Source organism: Armigeres subalbatus, chromosome 1 (assembly GCF_024139115.2).
Source record: "Armigeres subalbatus isolate Guangzhou_Male chromosome 1, GZ_Asu_2, whole genome shotgun sequence".
Lineage (NCBI taxonomy): Eukaryota > Metazoa > Arthropoda > Insecta > Diptera > Culicidae > Armigeres > Armigeres subalbatus.
The window spans coordinates 129,729,665-129,751,320 of record NC_085139.1 but is presented as its reverse complement, the minus strand read 5'-3'; positions in this window follow the sequence as shown (position 1 = coordinate 129,751,320).

Genomic DNA, 21,656 nt, shown 5'->3' with positions numbered 1-21,656 from the left:
AATGCTACAACAAAAATTCCACATGACCGAATGGATCAATATCGTGGGATATATCAAATATAATAAACCCGTAAATGCCCAGGACGAACTTTTAATTTTGAAACGATGTATCTCGGAGGATTTAAAGGTTTTTGCTTAGAATGTTCACTAAAATCAAGGAGAATAGTTATACTTTTATGTACATGCAAACCCTCCCTTCCGCACCCTCCCCCTTTTTATGATTTAGAAAATCATGGATCAAAAGTGTAATTTTAGGCAATGATAATTAAAAATGGTCATATTTGACGAACAGAAGGTCCATTTATCAGCCCCTATAAACAGGGCTATTCAATATAATTCAATTGTATGAAATTTGTGTAACAAGAAAACGACTTCGAATTGGCTGATAACGTTGCACTCCTTGCTCAACGGTGCTCTTCTGATATGCAGAGTAAGCTCAACGACCTTGCGAGTCCAACACAGATGTTCTTGGCACTCCAAAATGTCTAGGAGTTCAGTTCAAATGATCGATCTGGTCAACTGTCAAGCTAATTTATGCGTTGTGTAACGCATCCTTATGTGGGTCCAGCGCACTACTTCCGAATTTGGATAATTTGTCTGTATTTAAAAAAAAAAATCATCTTTGGTAGAAAATGTCGTCTAACTTTGTACTGGACACACAATATGCTAGTGTGGCCGGAGTTCCGACGTTCTACTGTTGTTATTTGTTTTTGTTCATTTTTCACTTATCTGTTAGATATTAGTATGGGTGGTGGAAATTCATGATTTCGCGGAAGCCGCGAAATCCGCAAAATTTGATGTTAGCCGCGAAATTTAAACATTTTTGCGAAAAACCGCGAAATTAACCTTTCCCGTCAATAATTTTATTCCATTCTATTGCCTCAGTCGATTTCATGACCTAATCAATACCAACACGGCAAACAACGCATTTTTTGACGTCTGGAAATATATTTTTTTTAATTGTGTAGTCCGAAATTGTTAAGAAAATTATTTTGAGCTTTTTAGTGGAATGTCTTCACTTGTCATAAAACGAGTTTGTACCTTCCCATTTAATTCCTTACTGTTGAGGTCGAAATACGTATCTGTCAAGGTACAATCAAGTGGTGGAATTGAATGGGAAGGTACAAACTCGTCTTATGACAAGTGTCCGAAATTGGTCGAATGTTGAGCCAAACTTAAATTGAAGAACAATTTTGTTTTTCTTTTAAATTTTAGAAATAGTTAGAGACGTTAAAAATATGGATTCTTTATGAAAGTTTATCCTAAATAAGAGAATTAATCGATAGTACCAATAAAATTGTTTGACGGGAAAAGTCAATTTGGCCTCAAAGAATATATAATTATTCGGAATGTGCGCGCCAAACTGTCAACCGAACGCTGTTTGGGCTGTTGATTCGAAGCACGAAAAACTAACAACAAGAATGAATGGAAGCTACACTCGATGCTCTGCTTTGCGCGGCCTCGAGAAAATGTCGTTTCAAGGAGATCATAGCCGAACTAGCCGGCGTTGATAAAGAAAGTTTACCGTTGCCCCCTTCCCCCTCATTACGAGATGGAATAGTTGGCTAAATGCTGTAACCAACCATTTTCAATATGCGACTTACTACCGAAAATTCATCGAACATGAACTCGAAGTATCAGCTGCCACAAATGCTTTGACTGAGCTCCAAGAACTGCTCCAGGACCAAGAAATAAAGGAAAAAAATTGTTTCATCAGTCAAAGCACTTGGTTGAGGTCTTGACTTGGTTCGAAAGTCGTCATGTGAGGATTCATTTGGCCTACAACAAAATCATGGATTTGGTTGCAGGTATTTTTACAATTTCATAATTTTAGTCTCAAATTAATTTGAAAACAATAATAGTATTTAGACAAAGCCAAGAACAAGGGATTACCGCGATGGCAACGAGATACCTTCGCCGAAGCATCGAATAAGATGAACCAATACTACTCGACACCTACCTCGCGATTCTGCCAACCGGGTTGAAAGTTTTTACGATCGGTCCGATTAAGGGATTCGCAGCAAGCGAAGTTTTTGTCTGTTGATGACCTGTTCGATGGAATTTCAGAATGTGCAACCAACAAGTCTATGATACATGATGAGCTATCGGCCTACAAACATGCTGTTACGGAAATACAGGAAAATGCCGATCCACTCACGTTTTGGTTTGCACCTGCGCCAAAAGTTGACAGAAAAAAATTCAGCCAACCAAGTGCTTTTGACTAGTAATGCAAAGAAATAATAATAAAAAAATAATTTGAAATTAATAAACGCAACAATTTAAATAAATATGGAATCTACATTGTCTTCTTAATTTTTTGCACCGAAATATAATTTACCGCGAAATTGCCGCGAATTTTCAGATTTTCTGAATTGGCTGTCCGTGAAATTTTGAAAATTTTGCCGCGAATTTCCACCATCCCTAGATATTAGAATTCTTCTAAATATGTATATTTCAATAAAGGTAATTTGATGAGTCATCAATATAGTCGTTCTCCGATCCATGATGTTATGATCGACCATTCTAGAAAAGTCACTCATTTAAAGATCACATTACACATTACTGCAGTACTGTACTTCCAATAGCCACCCATCTTGAATAATAGCTGTAATTAATCCATTACTGTCGGATCTTGTGCAGATTTAAAAGCAAAGCTTTCACTTAAGTCGGTATTGTCCTAATTATTTATTTCCATTTCCCTTTGCCTATCGACCATCACCTAAGCAGCCCTGTCTGATGTGGTGCAGTGGCGCTCGGCATCACGAAGCAATACAACCGAGTTGATCCCGGATGAAGTGAAGTGCTCAGCCTGCTGCCGTAGGAAGCTTCGCAGCCGGGATTGACCTGATCCGAGTTTTATTTATACAAGCTGCCAGTTTTCGAGACAAGACCTTCTATCGCAATTCGCCGGGGGAGTAAAGTCGAAAGCAAAGCAGCATCAATTTTCTCACTTCGGTGCCCATCTCGTTTGCTGCCACCATCGCTGGAAGTAAATATGCGGAACTGAGAGTAGTGAAACAGCAGCAGCACCAGAGAGCGATTTAATGGTCAAGAAAAGCTGAAGATGAAACTGGAAATTAAATCAATTACTCCAGGCGACATCATCCAGTACCACCCTGCAATTAAAGACGATGGGTGGGATGTGATGCTGAAAAGCAAAAATGATTAGTACTGCATTCAGAACTCAGAATTACTTCCCCGATCAATTGAAGGATTTCATTTCTGTTTCGTAGGGCGACGCTTGTCTGACCTTTGCTGCTTTTTCTGATGTTACATTGTAATGAAAGCGATTGACTGGATTGTCAATAACCAGCTAACATCAATAATGCCTCAAGGTACGAAGAATAATGGAGCCAGTGTTTTGATGGTATTTTTATTTTTAGCTTAGCCGGCAATTGTAGCCATGAATAGGGGTATGGTCTTTGTACTTTTCCACAATTTTTTGTTCTCATATGAGAAGATTATTTATAAGCCTGTCGGAGATTTGAATGAATATTGCCCACAAACTATGTAACGTGTGAAATATTAACGTTACAAATCGATCGCCGTACAACGATCGCCAGTGAAACAATTGCAGAGATTTGAATCTTCTGAAGTCGTCAAGCTGTTCTGTTTTTCACATTAGAGAACATTCCTCTCAGATCAAATCTCGTAAAAAAATGTGGTCTTGGTCACACCGTCACTACCACCACCACCAGCACGCATGCCGCCAAACAATCAGCATAGGCGCGCCGCTGTAATGTATAATTGGGACCTTTCTTAGCGCGGCTACAAAGCAAGACCATGCTGCGTTCGATTCCTGGTCTGGTCTTTGAAATTTTCGGCCTGGAAATTTTCTCTACTTCTCTGGACATAAAAAGCATCATCGTGTTAGCCTCATGATATACGCATACAAAAATGATAATCCGGCTTAGAAACCTCGAAGGTCATTTTTCAGCTATATCCATCTGAAAAAAAAAGTCGGTAAAAAGTTGGACTCAGCTAAATACTCTGACATTTGCTCGCAATTTTCATCAGTGACCCTCTCATGGGGCTAAGCTAAAATGTCCGACCATCATGAACGCCTACAGTAGACATTTTTTTTATTCAAATAAGGTACACCGGGGCAAGTTGAAACGGTTTTTTGAAAGTTGGACTTTGAAGTGTTGTAAAAAAATCACCCTTTAATAAATTTTGAATCCGTTTGCGGTTTATGCTAGTTTGGACCAAAGGTTATAAAAATGATTATAAAAAATAAGCAACCTTACCAAACTTTTTTTATAAATATTGTGTTGGGTGACTGTACCCTTAGTGGAGGTAGCACCAATAGTGGAGGTAGTGGGGTTTTAATGAGATTTATCATATTTGTAGACTTCACGATGGTTTCAGTTGATGCGTCGTGCTTTAAATATCCTGTTAAATGCAACTTACCTTAAGTTTTCGCTTGAAAAACTATTGAAAACAATGATTTCCTTAACAAAATTGACTCCCTTGTACCTATAGTGGGGCAACTGTACCAATAGTGGCAAGTCTCATAAGAAACCAATGGATAGCACCACTATAGGAACCAAAATTAATTTTTACCGCCACTAAAGGAACAGTGTACCCATAGTGGTGCAAGCAATATTTGGTAATTGCTGATGGTAAATGACATCTATCTCATTTTTGTTAGCAAATTTATTAGTTTATCTATTGACTAAGATAATAAAGCAGTAAATTTCCCATAATTATCAATTTTTAAAAAATATTTTCTTTTGCAGATCTACTAATACCTCCACTATTGGTACCGTTACCCTATACTGAAATCATTTTTTTATATGCACTGTTTCAACGTGCCTAACATATCGGGGCAAGTTGAAACACAGCGCTGTTGTATACAGACATAACCTAATTTTGCCGTATTAAAAGCAAAACATATGTACTCAATGAGACTCAAGATGCACGAGGTTATGAAGGTTACTATACTGTCTCATGAAATGTTTGACGGTTTTGATTTTCTTTCAGAAATTAGATCAAAATTGTCTCCTGTTAAAAAAAAACTAATAAAACAGTAGGCTTTGTTCTAGAAACATGAAAATCAAATTATTCATTGACATTATTCTTGATCTCCTACTAACGAATATTCAAGAAGTGTCTGAAGCATTGAATCCCTTAGGGAAGATCTATAAAGTACGTCACGCAAAATTTGGCTATTTTCAACCCCCCTCCCCCCTTCGTCACACTTTTTGTATTAAACCTCTAAAATTTTTGTATGAGTCGTCACGCTGTTCGGAACCCCCCTCCCCTCTAGGAGCGTGACGTACTTTGTGGATGGCCCCTTATGGAAAAATGAAACATTCCACACGGGAATCGAATACTCTTCGTTCGTTCATGAGTATCAAAAACCAAGCGACTGTGACTTTAAAGAAGAATAGCATAAAGCAAACTGATGTTGACGTTGATGTCTTCTGTAACATAATTTTTGATATTATTTATTATTGACGAGATTCCAAAAAGAAGAAAACGGCGGAGCAGAAATTCAAAATATCTAATTTGGTACAATTGGGAGATATTTTTTTAAAGAATCTCAAACAAAAATACCATAAAACTTACAAGCTGGACAATACGAATCAAAATTTGGAAAAAATATTTTGACATCTGCGATCAATTAAAACTAGCAATTGATGTAGCATTTGAAGAGCACAACACGAAAACAGAAAACGAAATAAAGTCATGCCTAAACAACTTCTTCAATTACGTAAAATCAAAATTTAAATCAGACAATTCACCGTCATCCACGTATTTAGATGAACGCGTCGGTAATTGCTTTTTGCGTCTATCACAGAATTCGCTAGGGTTAATGTTAATGTGTTAATCAGATCATGGTAAACGATATTCTAGACGCTTTAAAATACTCAGATCTAAAGCCCCTTGTCCTGTCGGTATTCCACCGATATTTATGAAGAGTCTGGCTGAAGAGCTGACGGCACCTTGGTTTTGGCTCTTCAGATTGTCATTGGAATCGGGAAATGTTGAGGCAACATTAATTTTCAGTGCAAAACGTAGACAAACGAGCGTCAAATCAAAGATGGCTGAGTTGGGGATATTTACAAGTCACAACACCCTCCAAAAAATGCAACCTGATTGTATGGTCGCCTTATTCAACCACACATAAAGAAAGAATAGAATCAGCTTGAGCTTGAGCTTGATTGACTGCCCGCTACTCCATTATGACCAGATCAGCTGTTCTTGCACAGAGAACCAACATATGTTTGCTTGGGACTAGCACACATCTTCAATGTAAAAGTACTGGTGATCTCTTTTGTTAGGTCACACTGGCGCCTGCCACGTCAGAATGCAAGTCAATGTAGAGAAGGGGGAGGAAATGATGATGTAATCAATCGCCCACTGCAAGCCGAATATACCTCTGCACTTACCCCGAGTTCATTCGGAATTCTATTGGAATTTTTTAACGAGCTGCCAATGTTATAGATAGAAGAAAGCAACTGATGGAATTTCTAATTGGATGTAGGAAACGAGCTTTTAGTTCATTTAGCTGCTGCTAGAATTGGTAAAGTTGAAGATATAGTATGTACAGTAAATGAAAACGGTATGGTAGTCCATTTCCAGTTCTAACGATTGCTAGAACATGACGAATATAGAGGAAAATAAGAAAGTAGAAGAATGGAACGGATCTGGGATTGAGCCATCGACCTCCTGCGTATGAGCGAAGACGGCTAATAACAAGACACACAGCTGTCAAATTCTTGCATATACAGTATAAACATCATGTACACTTGCGCCCCCGAGCGACTCCCAGTAACATTAACCCTTAAAAGGCCGGGACGACAGTCACCTTCTTCAAAGTGCTCGTTCTCAGTAAAGCGTTGACCAAATTTCATGACCCCGGACTTTTCTCAAAGGGGATTAGTAGGGCTTTCTTTTGACTTAGGTGCCGCCCCGCTAGACCCCTCCCCGCGTTCATGAGTTTTGAAAATGTCTGTGTTTTTTCCTTATTTTTGGCTACGAAGGCCAAATTTCTTCAATAATCAAGTGCAATAAAGTTCTGGCGTCCTAAAATAAAGTAGATAAGGTACCCCGGGGCAAGTGAAAATACGGGGTAAGTGGGTACTATGGCTGCCGATTAATCAGTGAACGTTTTTAATGGTAACGATGTTCTAGAAAGATGAAGCAGAATTATCAACAAATTCGCCTGATACAAAAAATTGGATTCAAAACGCTTTGCGGCACCATACTAATGGTATTGTTTAATCATGACTTTAAACTACCGGCAAAATCTTTTACTTTTATTTTAATTCAATGAATTTCCAACAAAATAGTCGTTTCTAAATTCATCATTGATGTGGAAAGTGAATATTTTGAGCAATTAAATAATTGTGTGACATCAAAAACGATTTAAAAGTTTTGATTAAAGCCAAAATCTGCCATTTTCACTTTCCCTTGATTTTTAACACACATGGGGCAAGTGGGACCTATTTGAACAACATTTTCGATAGAGCCATTTTACCTGTGTTTAGATTGTTGTCTAGTGACAAATAACTTCGACACTCATATATCATATGGATCTGAATCAAATGCAGTTGATATCGATGGTTTAGTTGTTAAGAAGTAATGTACAGTTGATTTACCAAATGTGTATTTAACTTTGTGAAAATTATCTCCCTCATGGAAAAGAGCAATGGTTATAACTATGCAAAATATTCCGTTTACAGTGCAAACAATCTATTTATTCTACAATAGATCAACAGGCTTTGTCTTGTGTTTTGTTACTTTTAAACTTCGTATCAGATTAACAGATTTTCAGATAAATAAAGTGCTTAAGACATAAATTGGCCATTTCGATCTATTACAAATTTACAACACCGCCTGAATAAAAACGTTCCTTTTGAAGTTCTCATTTATGTAATAATTTGTGTTAAACAGAGCAACATTCATTCGAAAAGTGAACAAAGATTTCCTTATCTCTTACATCTAACACATTTGGTAAGAAAGTAAGCTAATGTAAAGCCAGACAACTGACAATTAAACAGTAAACCGGCTTTTGTCTTGTTTTTATATCTGCTAACATTGTAATCCCTTTCTTTTGCCAAAAACAAAACTCTGACAAGCAATAAACCTCCATCCATAATTTGAAATACTACGACTCAGAAATTACATGAACATTATATCTACATTCTTCAAATTAGTTTTGTTCGACAGTATAGAGCAGAATAGGTCCCACTTGCCCCGTTTGAAGGGGTAAGTGGGTTCCCCAGGTAAATTTATTTATGTCACTACCAATATTTTTGTAACTGAATAAATGGCTTACAACACGTCTACACTTCAACAACGGAAGCATATAATGATGTATCCGTGGTTAATGTCCTGAAATACCCTGTTTTCTAAGTATGCGTTAGCGCATTTGCTGAACTAGCGTTTTTTTAGGTCCCACTTGCCCCGGGGTACCTTACACACAAGTAATAGTGAGCGTATTTTATGTTGGAAACAGTATTATTGATATAGGTACAGGCATAGGATTAACTGTTTTTGAATGTTATTGAAATAGGTGCATGGCAGTGATGATGTTTTTTAGCTAATTACTTCTATAATGTGATAACAATTTCATTTTTGAAGTTACCAAATTGTTATCAATTAAAAATGACGTTAGCCGAGCATACTTATTCTCATGTTACTTGATTCTTGGGTGAGGAATAAATGCATTTCATATGCGAATTGGCTTATTGTTATTGATCTAGGAACAGATACCCTATAAAAAATGAATCTAGAACAGCTGCTGGGAAAATAGATGTTTCAGATTTATATTCAAACTGAACCCCAAACGATTTGAATAACTGCTGATTTTACTTCAAGAGCAAGAGAACCAGGCGCGGGTATTGGTCGTTTAGCAGCGCAGTGTCATAACTTGACACTTTACCGGTCGCAACTAAACGCGCTGTTAAACCAGTAGCACAACTGACAAGTGACCAATTTTGGTAGTGCATTGAGAGCGCAGCTATTTAATGAACTGTCAAATGCCAAACGTCACCGGTGCGGAATACTGTTACAGGTCGGACTCGATTATCCGGAGACTCGATTATCCGGGGACTCGATTATCCGGGGTTCGATTATCCGGAATTTTAGACTCGATTATCCGGAGTATTTTTTTTCTTCAAATTTTTTTAGTTCTAAATTTTTATTTTCAGTAGGATAATATACACTAATGATTATTACAACAACGTGGCGTACCTAGGTTGTGGGAGGGGGTTGAAAAAGGGGTCGTTTTGTATATTGAAATTTGACTATAGGCTTGTATATCAACTTCATGAATTCAAATGATTATATTACTATTATATTCATACAAAATAGGATTATATGAAGAAATATGAACGTAGCTTGTATGGGAGGGACTGAAATAGGGTTGTTCTACATATTTATTTTATTTGGATGAATCAATTATTTTCTTCAGAACATGTCCACAAACTTCTCGCTTCAAGAACTTTTCCGTGGTCGGAGACGAGCCAGCCTCGGGCTAAAAGTCTCCCTAATAAAGAAAGAAAAAAAACATTTCCGTGGAAGCCTTGCCACCATAGAACGATGTGTTTGGATGCATAACATTGGTTGCAGAATTCGCTCTCAATTTATAATTAACGACGATGGACATAAAGCATAAGGCTTTTTCTTTATCATATCAAGACATGCAAGCGAATTGCTCGTCACCTGATACAAATGCGAGAAAAGGGGCGGAGAAATATTTCCCCCACCGAAGTTGTGATAAAACGCTTCGTTCTAGTACAATTGCCATTGAAGATCATGTGCAAAACAAGTCAAAATGCTCCATCAACACCAATAATGACCTTTCAATTGGAGTTATCCTAAAGGAATTTATCTTGCAGAATATCACCCTTTAAGGAATAATCCAATAATTACGTTACGCAAAAATCGCGAATTTCCAAGAGAAAATCTTCAACAACAAACTAAAACACGATACCAAGAAGAGATTGCAAGGACCTGTAAATGGTTATTTGATGCGGGGATCATAACCTAATATTTGATTCAAAAGACCCCTTTTTGTCTCCCTCGGACACAAAGTATACCGAAAGGCTATTTGTTTTCTCCAAAAACAAACATATTTTAGATGTCTCGGAGCTTCATAGTATTATATACCGATCATCTATGGTCGGCGAATTGGGGACCATTTTTGGCACTTCTGCTTCTTCTTCTTATTGGCATTACATCCCCACACTGGGACAGAGCCGCCTCGCAGCTTAGTGCTCACTTCCACAGTTGCGAGGTTTCTAAGCCAGGTTACCATTTTTGCATTCGTATATCATGAGGCTAGCAAGATGATACATTTATGCCCAGGGAAGTCGAGACTATTTCCAATCCGAAAATTGCCTAGACCGGCACCGGGAATCGAACCCAGCCACCCTCAGCATGGTCTTGCTTTGTAGCCGCGCGTCTTATCGCACGGCTAAGGAGGGCCCCTATTGGCACTTATCCTTATCCAATTTGCTTGCGACTGATTGCATTTAACGGGAAATCTCATTAAGTTCCCCCTAACACACAATTGCGACTAACGACTAACGCTTGGCGAATGTGATTCTGTCGCCGTTGGAGTGGAAGAGTAACTGGAACATTGCCTACAGCGACCCAACGATAAAATCGCGGCGACTAGTTTTTGCCGTTGAGGTGATGAAATCACTCAGGTCTGGGGGAGCCTTTATATTGTTTCCTATTGAAAAATGGATAGATCGGACAATTGACTCAAAAGTTTCATAGCTTTTTGTTGAAAATTGACTAGATCAAATTTTGGGTTCAGAAATAATGACCAAAATACTATTTTCTGTACAAAAAGTGCGTAAATAGTCTAGTAATTTTTTTGGCACCTATTCTCAACCATCAAGTTCGATTCAAATGGGAATCCTGTCTCATAATTTCATATTGAAAATTGGCTGGATCGTACTATAGACTCAAAAGTTATGACAAAAATACTATTTTCCATTGTATACCAGAAAATCACCGATACCGTTAGGCGGATTAATCAGGATTTTTCCAAAATAATTTCTGACTACACCACTGCAAATACAATAAAACATAATTTTTTCGTCATTTTATTGCAGATTTGATTTTTTTTCTAGTGATTCGATTATCCGGAGGATTCGATTATCCGGAGTGAAAAAAAATCGATACTCCGGATAATCGAGTCCGACCTGTACCAAATCGATGGCCAAAAATAGTGATACTTGATGGGCTACAGCTCTTCGATGAACCTACGGCGAATGGAGTATCCTTCTCCACTGGACTCGATCCTGGGCCAATTGCTTCCAGTCGCCCTGAATATTGAGCGCCCTCAGGTTCTCTTCAACTGCAAAAAGCCATCGTGTACGCGGCCTTCCACGAAACCTGAGGCCTCTTCCGGGCTCTCTACTAAATATTAACTTCGCTTAACGATCTCGTGACAACGTGACCACCCCACCGTAGTCTGCCGTGTTGTATAAGATTTATAATATCCAGCCCTTTGTACACCTGGTACAACTCGTCATTCATGCGACGCCACCAGATACCGTTCTCCTCTCTTGTCATAAGACGAGTTTGTACAATCCCATTTAATTCCACCACTTAATGTCTCGTACTTGACTCGACTTCGAGTCAAGTACGAGACACTGAAGACGACCTTACTGTTGGGGTCGAAATACGTATCTGTTAAGCTACAATTAAGTGGTGGAATTAAATAGGATTGTACAAACTCGTCTTATGACAAGTGAAGACATGCCACTAAAAAGCTCAAAATAATTTTCTTAACCGTTCTCCTGTTTACCACCGAGTATTGTACGCAGCCCTTTACGCTCAAACACTCCTACAGCACTCCGATCAGCCTCCTTTAACATCCATGTTTCATGGCCGTATTTTTTTTACAAGGGAGGATGCATTTACACACTAACCCAGCACACTAGCCCAGCAGTTGCCAAGCTACCAAACGGAAGTGTACTGGAGTGTCGAACTCGACCGTACCGGTAATACCGACTAAACTTCCTTGAGCCCCGCCATCGTTCCCCCCAGGGACTACCTCCCAGTATTACTTCTGGGGGATGGAAGTACTTAACGTACTCGCTAGTTCTCGCTCACACAGGCGTCCCGTCCCTTGCGAGTCTTACTTGGGTGCTCGCTCTATCCGCTACCGGAAGAATTAGAGTAGTATACAACGCCAAAAAACAGTGACTGATACGAAAAAGAGTGACCTAACTCGAATAACAGGCACTGCGCTCGCAATACTCACCATCGGTAATGATGCTTCAAATATGTGAGCTTAAGAGCTACAGAAAAATTTTATATAGCAAAGTTGATTGAAAGAAAAAAAAAAATGCGCTACAATTTTGTAAAACATTTTATGTCAATATACTGCAAAATTTTAAAAAAAATCACACTTTTATTTTTCTTTATTTGCTTTAAATCAGCCAACTTAGAGCTGCAGAAAACGTTGTTTTGAAGACGGTCACGTTTCGGACTCTTAACCAGCAAACTCGTTATTTGCTTTGAGTAGGCTAAAAGCTGAAATTATTATTTATTGTAATTTCTTTTTGCATGATTAATTTTAAACTAACTTACATTTGTTGTCTTCAACGTTAACTGTCCGTCTACTTGTACCAAAGGTAATTCGTGGTTGTGAATGTCCCTATTAAGTTAAGTGTTGCAATTAAGATCAAATTCAAAGTACTTACTTATAATATTAGGAACAAATTCTAGTTTAACACTTTAGAATATAAGATTTTAGAATAATAACTTTACAATAATTGATTTAGGTTTAGCGAATCGGATCTTCTCTTAACTATTCGTATTAGATAGCTATTTCTGCCAATCATTCCCCGTGACGTTGTCAGTTTATCATTCGCCCGGTTTATTTGCGGGATGAGCTAAAGCTGTTCGCCGACGGCGGTGGGTCTTTAATCCATGCGCACAAACGTTGTTTAGCAAAATTTATTGGAACAAGCTGTGCAACAGCTTTGTGGAACATTACATGTAAGTACTCCTTGAAAAAAAAAATATAATGGGCCACCCTGCTTTTGATGTTGGACGTCTTACCCGGAGGTACTGGATGTCAAATCAGAATCTAAAATTGGGGACCATCACGAAATCATGTAAATGGGGTAAGAAATGCTTTATGCTTTAGGGAATGTTTAAAGAATGTTCTTCTTTGAAACAAATAAAATAAATTATGATTTTAAGCAAATCTTTCTTGCTAGACGTGATATTCTTGGGCTGTTAACCGGAACACATACTCTCAAACCCTATTTTCTAATCATTCTCAACCAGCCCCGAGTGCTGTTATAGTCAAAATTTCATCTATTAAAATTTTATTCAAGAACTAAACCGAACGCTTATCTTATGCCATCTCGACACCATGCTGCAGTGACGAAATTCAACTCAAATCACGCAGGTAGGAATTTGTACTTCGGCACGATCTCGTGTGGAAAATGGTTCTTCCTGTCACCGCACCCGTTCGCTGCGGGAACAATTACTCCGGCGGCGCAAAATGAATTTAGATTCAAGCACATAAGTTCCTCATACGGAGTCCCTCGGTACCGTCTAACAGCAGCATCATTTTAGTTGCTCCGAAAACGTCGCACCACATGCGGTGCAACTCCGACAAAGACGAAATACTGCGGTTCCGTCGAAACGATGGCCCATAAACCTACCAGTCAGGCACAAGCCGAAAGTCCCAGAAAGGTGGCGATTTTCGGATAAGAAGGGCGTCCGCTTGACTAAAGTGGGCTCCTACTCTGGATTACCATTCAAATAAAGCAATTTGCCAAGTCGAATGGATCCCAAGCCTTCCAATAGGCAAGTTTCGAGAAGCGTAGAATGGACTGCTTTGGAATTCAGTTTGTGCGCTGTATCACGCAGTCGGGCCTGTACAAAGTTGTTTCCATCCTTGTGGTACGGTCGAAGCAAGCAATCTTCATCGCTGGTTTGGCGTGCATCAACAACAAGGCTTTCGATGGAGAGAATCGCCTTTTAGGGAAAGTTTCCGATGGAGATTAACAAGTTAACTGGTGTTTCTCTTGCCGCAAATATATAATCCACATTTTTTCACCTAGGGACACCTTTTAGGACAATTTGAATTGGCATCAAACACATATAAACACATCAGAGATATTACAGATTTGCATTTGCATTATTCATCGATTCAACTCTAATATTCTAAATTCGTTCCTTTTTATAATAGCCGGTTTGAAAATAGGGTTCAATTATAGCTGTCGTCTTCATTACACCTGTTGCTGTCACTTATGAAAATAGGAGGATAGACAATAATGCCTTATGCAATGCATATTTTATTATTTTACACAAAATGTATAAGGAGTATTTATCTTTACCTAAAAACCTGCCGCCTAGCAGCATAGTATTCATTAAACACTTCCACATTTATTAACTGCGAGGTTTCTAAGCTAAGTTACCATTTTTGCATTCGTATATCATGAGACTAACACGATGATACTTTTATGGAAGTCGAGAAAATGTCCGACCCGAAAATTTCCTAGACTAGACCGGGAATTGACCAAATCCATCTTCAGCATGGTCTTGTTTGTTGCCACGCACTTCATCCCACGGCTAAGGAAGGCCTCGGGAAATTTCCAATAAAGCGAAACGACCGGATTCTTAGTTACATAAGTTTTTTTTTGCAATGGTGTTAATATTTTTTCGATTGACTTCAAAAACATAGAACCATAAATGTAAAGTAGTATTTGCAATAAATAAGCCTGAGCTTTTTTAAAGGCTATATCTCGACCAATTCCTTCAAAATATCGCTTATCCGTTTTATTTTGATCAACGGTACCTTTTTAACATAATCACCCCAATTCAATTTAAACAACACCTGCTGGTTACACCGGAGGGGTCCGTTACTGGCCAATTACAGGAATTGATTTAATCCAGCAATTATCGCATCCGACAGTGCTCTCATAATCTACCCAATGTTTACTTGTCTGTAGCTAACCTAAAATGAATCGTGCTAATTGAAAACCAATTAAAAACCGACTGTTTCTCCACGTGCTTCATTAGGTTTGTGTAGGATATGCAGCTCTAATCACGTAATAACTCCCACGAGCACCCCCGATGGACAAGCAAGCGCATTTATGAGTTAGACTGCAATGAATATTTATTTCGAAATTCATTCGCTATCAACCAATTGATGTGTGCTTGGAAAATTTGCCGCAGTTCCCAGGAATAGAAGTGGGAGGAGTTACCACTAACGCCGCAGGCGGGGAGCGTGTCAAATTGATGCACAGGGGGCGCACGTTTTCAATAAATACAGTTTTTAATTAAAATGTATGCATAACCAATTACTGCTGGTTGCTGACAAAGCGTTGAAAAAGCACCAGAACGCATCAGTTGAGAATGATGCTAGGGAAGTGGATGCTCTAGTACTAAATTCAAAACTTCAGCACCCGGACGAAGGAAAAAAATGTCCCCAAATAAACATGTCGGTTTTTCCTTTTACCTTGTTACTTGTTGATAGACTAAAACAAGTTGATATTAAGACTTCTTCACTGGTAAACCTTCCTAGAATCCAAAGATCTTTGAGTGGGATCTTTAAAGAGGCAAATGTGAGAGGTCGTCCATTGCTGCAACCATTTCGGATTCTGAGTATGTAGTTTGTTCTTACATTCAGCAACAAACTAAAATTAAATCTACCTCGTTTTGCTCAAAACTCGATTCACATTTACAAGGGCATTCGTCGCAGCTCATAGGAATCATGCTGCTAGCTTCAAAAAGCGTTAGATACAAAATAGAAGATCGATCAAGTTGAATAATAATTTTAACCAATTTCAATTAATATCTACGCACAGCATTTTGATTCAAAATAAATTTACCTATTTTAGTTTATTAATTTAACTTTCAAAAAGCGACAAGACGAGGTAAACAACGACAAACCGTTGATATTTTTCTAAACTCGCCAATTAGATTAACAAAACTAACCATATACACCCAAATCTTGTTATAAAGTATAATATTTCAAATGGAGAATCACTGGACAAAAAAATCCAATCCCAGAATGTTCTGTTTTTGGCTGAAAAATATTGCTACAGGACAGAATTCATGATATCTGATTGCTGGTTGGAATAATGTGGTACGAAATCGCAAAACATACAGTGGGTCCAAAATTATTCGTCTAACTGCATATTCTTTAGTAAAATGTAAAACTTAGGCGTGATAGAAGAGAAATCAAAAAACTTTCTTCTAAATTTGGTAGAAAACTTATCAACACATGATTATTACTCAAAAACAAATAGAAATTTCAATTACTTTTTCTGGTACAGAATATCTAAATTTCGTCAATTCCGCTGGCTCAAAAAGTATTCGTCTATTCAGAAACTAATCGAGTGAAACACGAATATAATAGTTTTATTCGCATGTAGTTACACTACCACACTTTAGTGATGTCTAGCAACATTTTTGTCAATATTCAATGACAGAACAAATAATGTTTTTGTTTTGTTTGAACTTGGCGCAGAAAATAGAAGCACCATGGGTGGGAAAAGATAAAAGATGGGTCCAAATGAAAAAAAAAACTTATTCTATGCCTGCTGCCTGCATAATAAGTGCAAGTTGACTCATGACTTTGCAAGAAATGTGGGTAGACCAAGGGTAGCAAGAATTCAACCATTTAATTGGTGATTGATCGCATCAGCGCCACAAAAATCTATCAAAACAAATAACAGAGTGGTCGTCAGCTATGGTAATCTGATAACGATGAGCGATTTATTGTGCGGAAAATAAAAAAAAATCCTTAAAAACGAGTTCACCCATATAGGCAAGTGAGTTGGAGAGAAGAAGTGCTCAGATATGAACAAATACGAACAGAAATGCCTGTGAAAAGTATGGGTATAATGGGCGAGTATCACGGAAGAAAATTCAAGTGAGCCATCAAATTATCAAAAACAGCTCGATTTCAGCTAAAAGTATCGCTGGAAGAAGGATGACTTTCGGAATCAAGTCATGTTATCTGACGAAAGCAAGTACAGCATATTTGGATCAAATGGCCGATGTATGGTATGGCGGAAAATGAATATTGAGATACAGCCGCAGAATCTCTTTTGAGCAGTAAAGCATGGTGGGGGCTCCGTCATGGTCTCTGAGGTGCTTGAGCGCAACCGGTGCGGGAAAATTTCACATTATTGAAGGAATTATGTATCACAAAATGTTCATCCGCATTTTGAAAGAAAATTTGAACGCCAGTGCTGAGAAATTGGGCTTACAGGGAACAAACATCTTACATGGTGATAATTACCTCAAGCACACAGCCCAAAGTACTAAGCTGTAGCTACTCTATAATACCCCAATCAACTCAAAACGCCTCCTCAGATCCCAGATATGAATCCAATTTAACTCCATTGGAAGGTTCTGGACGACAAACTTTTCGTGAAAATCGTGAAAGTCATATTTCCAACAACAACGAATTGAAATTAGTGTTGAAAGAAAAATGGAAGAATATTCCGTCCCCCATTACGGCTAATTTGGTCAGTTCCACGCCACAAGAACTTCGTCAAAGTGAAATAGAAACAGATGTGAAGATCGCGAGCAGAGTTTAAAATAAAAATAGGAAGGTGTAATATTACAAAGTTAATGACAAACGATATATTATTAGACGCGGGAATAAATTTCCTATCAAACTGTGTATAGTATATCGTAGTATAATCAACGGTTGATGAAATATAGTAAATATAATTCATTCGCGAGATCAGCATTTACTTTTACTTCTAATTGGAAGCTAAAGAACAAAGCGGCCTACGGCCGTGCCGTTGTGAGAACAATACCGACAACAAGCTGGCCAATATGTCGGTACAGTGTGATGTTTGCACTAAACCAATAAATGCAGTCAACGATAGAGTTTTCTGTTTCGGTGGCTGTGGACAAGTTTTGCATGCGAAATGTGCGGAATTAACCAGTGCGGGAGCAACAGCTCTGCGTGAAAATGTGTGCATGAAGTATATGTGTCATGACTGCCGAAAGAAACAAATCTGCTTGAATACAATGATGGGTAAATGTGATGAAATTTTGGAAGCAATTAAATGCATTGAGGGTCGCATTGAGAAGATTGAGTATAATTGTGAAAAAAATAGTGCTTGCGAAATGATAAAGAACAGTGAGAACATTTTGAAAACATTTATCCAAAAATGTATTGAAGAGCAAATGATTAAAGTGAAAAGCTATGTAGATCAATGTCTAAGTGCTGAAAAACAGAATTTGAAGAATAATGCCCCTGTTGTAGACAAAGGTTTAGCGCGTATGAATGGAAATCCATCAACCAGCTATGCCAGAATCGTTAGTGGTAAACAAGTTATTGTGAATGATTCTGTATTGCGTTCGGGTCGAATCCGAAATAAAAGTGTGTCAACTTCTAAATCTGTTGGCAACGGTCAAACGTATGATAACGTACAAAACGGTGACAGTGAAAATAATAGAGAAATCGAACAAAAAAGAAAAGGTTTGAAACCAACACTTGAGTGCACGGTGCGCATCAAACCAGTCACAGAGAAAACTAATCAACAGACAAAACGAGAGGTAAGAAATAAAATCAATCCATCCCAAATGGGAATAAAAAATGTGCGAAATGGTATGAATGGTTCAATTGTGGTGGAATGTGGAACAAAAGTGGAGGCCGAAGGGCTTTTGCACAAAGTTAGAGAGGAGCTAGGTCGAAGTTATGAGGCAATAATTGAAAAACCCAAAAGACCAAAAATTAAGATTCTTAACGTTGGGGATGAGTACGAATCTGATGATTTGAAAGAAATACTGAAATCTCAGAATGATATTAAAATATTCAACATTTTCAAATTGTGAAGACGATTAAACACTGCCGGGGTGTTTTTACTGAGTTTACAATTATTTGTGAAATAGACTCAGTAACATTTGAGCAGGTTATGACCAAAGGAAAAGTTTTCATCGATCTAGATAGATGCAGAGTGACTGAATGTGTTGATGTTTTGCGTTGCTTTAAATGTTGTGGATATGGTCACAAATCAACTAAATGTATTAATGATCCTCATTGTGCGAAATGTGCTGGAGATCATGATGTAAAAATGTGTTCGTCTGAACAGGTGAAGTGTGTAAATTGTATAGTATCGAATAAAGAGAGAAAGACGATATTGGATGTTAATCACACTTCTTGGAGTTTTGAATGTCCGATTTATTTAAAAAGCGTAAAATCTCAAAGCAATATATTGGTTATGATAAATAGCAATCAATTAATACAGCGGACATTCTTTTCCTCAATATTGCTGGAATATCTAGTCATTTTGAAGAGATCGAGATTATTGCTGCTGAAAAAGACCAAAAATCATAATGCTAACGGAAACACATCTTACATCAGATGTTGATGTTAATGAATATAGTATACAAAAATATAGTATTTGTTGTTGCTTTTCGAACTCAAGACATACTGGGGGAGTAATGATGTATATACATGACTCTATAAAATACACTGAAACTAGTAATACTACATCTGGCCAAAATTGGTTTTTAGCAGTAAAAATTGTCAAAGGACTAAAATCGGGATTATATGGTTTGCTATATCATTCACCAAACGCTAGTAATAATGAGTTTTTAGATTTTTTGGAACACACTTGGTTTGAGAACGTTATAAATGGAAATCAGATGAGCTTGATTGCAGGAGACTTCAACATAAATTGGAACAATGCAAGAGAAAGTGATAATCTGCGAAATGTTGCACAATGTTTTAATCTAAATCAAAAAGTTAGAGAAGTGACAAGGCGTACCAGACTGTCGCAAACAATGATAGATTTAGTTTTTTGTAACGAGGACGATATTCAAGTTTTAACTGCAAAAGAACACAAAGTATCTGATCATGAAACTCTGGAAATCAATTTTAAAGAAAGAACTGAAGAGGTGAAGGATTACTTGACAGTAAAATGCTGAAAAATATACAAAAGATGCTCTAGTGGCCCTTTTGAGGAATAAGATACCAAATGATAGTAGCAGATTGTTGAGCGAAAAAGCAGATATTTTAGCACAAATACTGAAAGAAAGTGTAAATCAACTTGTAACAGTTAGAAATATTAAATGTCGCTCTCGCAAAAAATGGTACACATTAGAACTTAAAAATCTGAAAATATCAAGAGATAATGCATATAATACAGCTAGTTCGAGTTGGGATGAGTCGGATTGGCAACATTATAAAATACTTAGAAATGAGTACTCATACTCAATTAGGAATGCAAAGCTGAGTATACTCAGGAAAAAATAGACCAGAATAAAGGAAATAGTAAGCAACTGTGGAAAGCGTTAGAAACATTAGGTGAAATATGGGAAAGTCTGCGAACTGTATCAGCTTTGATGGGATAAACACGGAAGATAGTAGAGAATTTGTGAAAACTTCAATACCTACTTCATTGATAGCGTTCATGATATTCATAACAGTATTGAAGATGTTGTTGATAATTTCAGCAATAATGATGTGCAATTACCTGTAAATTGGAGTGGATTTCGTCAAATAACGTTAGAAACGCTAATGCGTGCAATTGATAAAATAAGTAGCTCGTCGGGTATTGATAATGTGAATCTACAAGTACTGAAAGACTCATTAGAAGTAACTGGTGGACTTTTACTAGAAATTGTTAACGAATCTCTTCTCACTGGAGAGTTTCCGAGTGTTTGGAAGCAATCAATTGTTATACCAATTCCAAAAGTAATGAGGACAACGAAAGCTGAAGAATACAGGCCAATTAATATGCTACCGATATATGAGAAGGTGTTGGAAATGATTGTAAAAGATCAACGGTTGGAATATCTAAATGATAGAAACATTTTGATTGAGGAGCAGTCCGGGTTCAGACAAATTCATTCCTGCGAATCAGCCCTAAACTTACTCTTGTATAAGTGGAAAAGAATGATTGAAGAAAAAAAGACAATTATTGTATTGTTTTTGGATCTTAAACGAGCATTCGAAACAATTTCTCGTCCTGTAATGGTAAATACTCTGCGTAAATACGGTATTGGAGGAAAAGTCCTTAGTTGGTTTGAGACATATTTGTCGAATCGGACGCAAATTTGTAAATACAATGATGCAACTTCAGCCCCCAAATTAGTACCTTTAGGAGTACCTCAGGGCAGTGTTTTAGGGCCATTGCTTTTCATTCTGTACATCAATGATATGAAGCAATGTATTAAGTATTGCGATGTTAATCTCTTCGCTGATGATACGGTATTATTTATTGGTGAAAAAGATCCTTTGTTAGCAGTTGAAAAAATGAAAGATGATATTGTAACACTGACTAAATGGTTGAAATTCAAAAAGTTGAAACTGAATATACAAAAAACAAAATCAATGGTTGTAACCAACAAAAAACAAATAAACTATGACGAATTAAAGCTTTATATTGACGGAACAGAAATCGATAGAGTAACGGTATTTAAATATTTAGGTGTGCATATTGATCAGAGATTAAATTTTAAAGAGCATATAGATAATATTGTTAAAAAAGTAGCAAGAAAGTATGGTATGTTAGCTCGTCTGAGAAGTCAGTTAACTTTTTGGAGTAAAATCTTTTTGTATAAGTCTCTAGTTGCACCGCATATGGATTACTGTTCGTCGGTTTTGTTTCTGGCTGGCGACACGCATCTCAAAAGGCTACAAAAACTGCAGAATAAGTTTATGAGATTCATTTTGAATTGCAATAGGT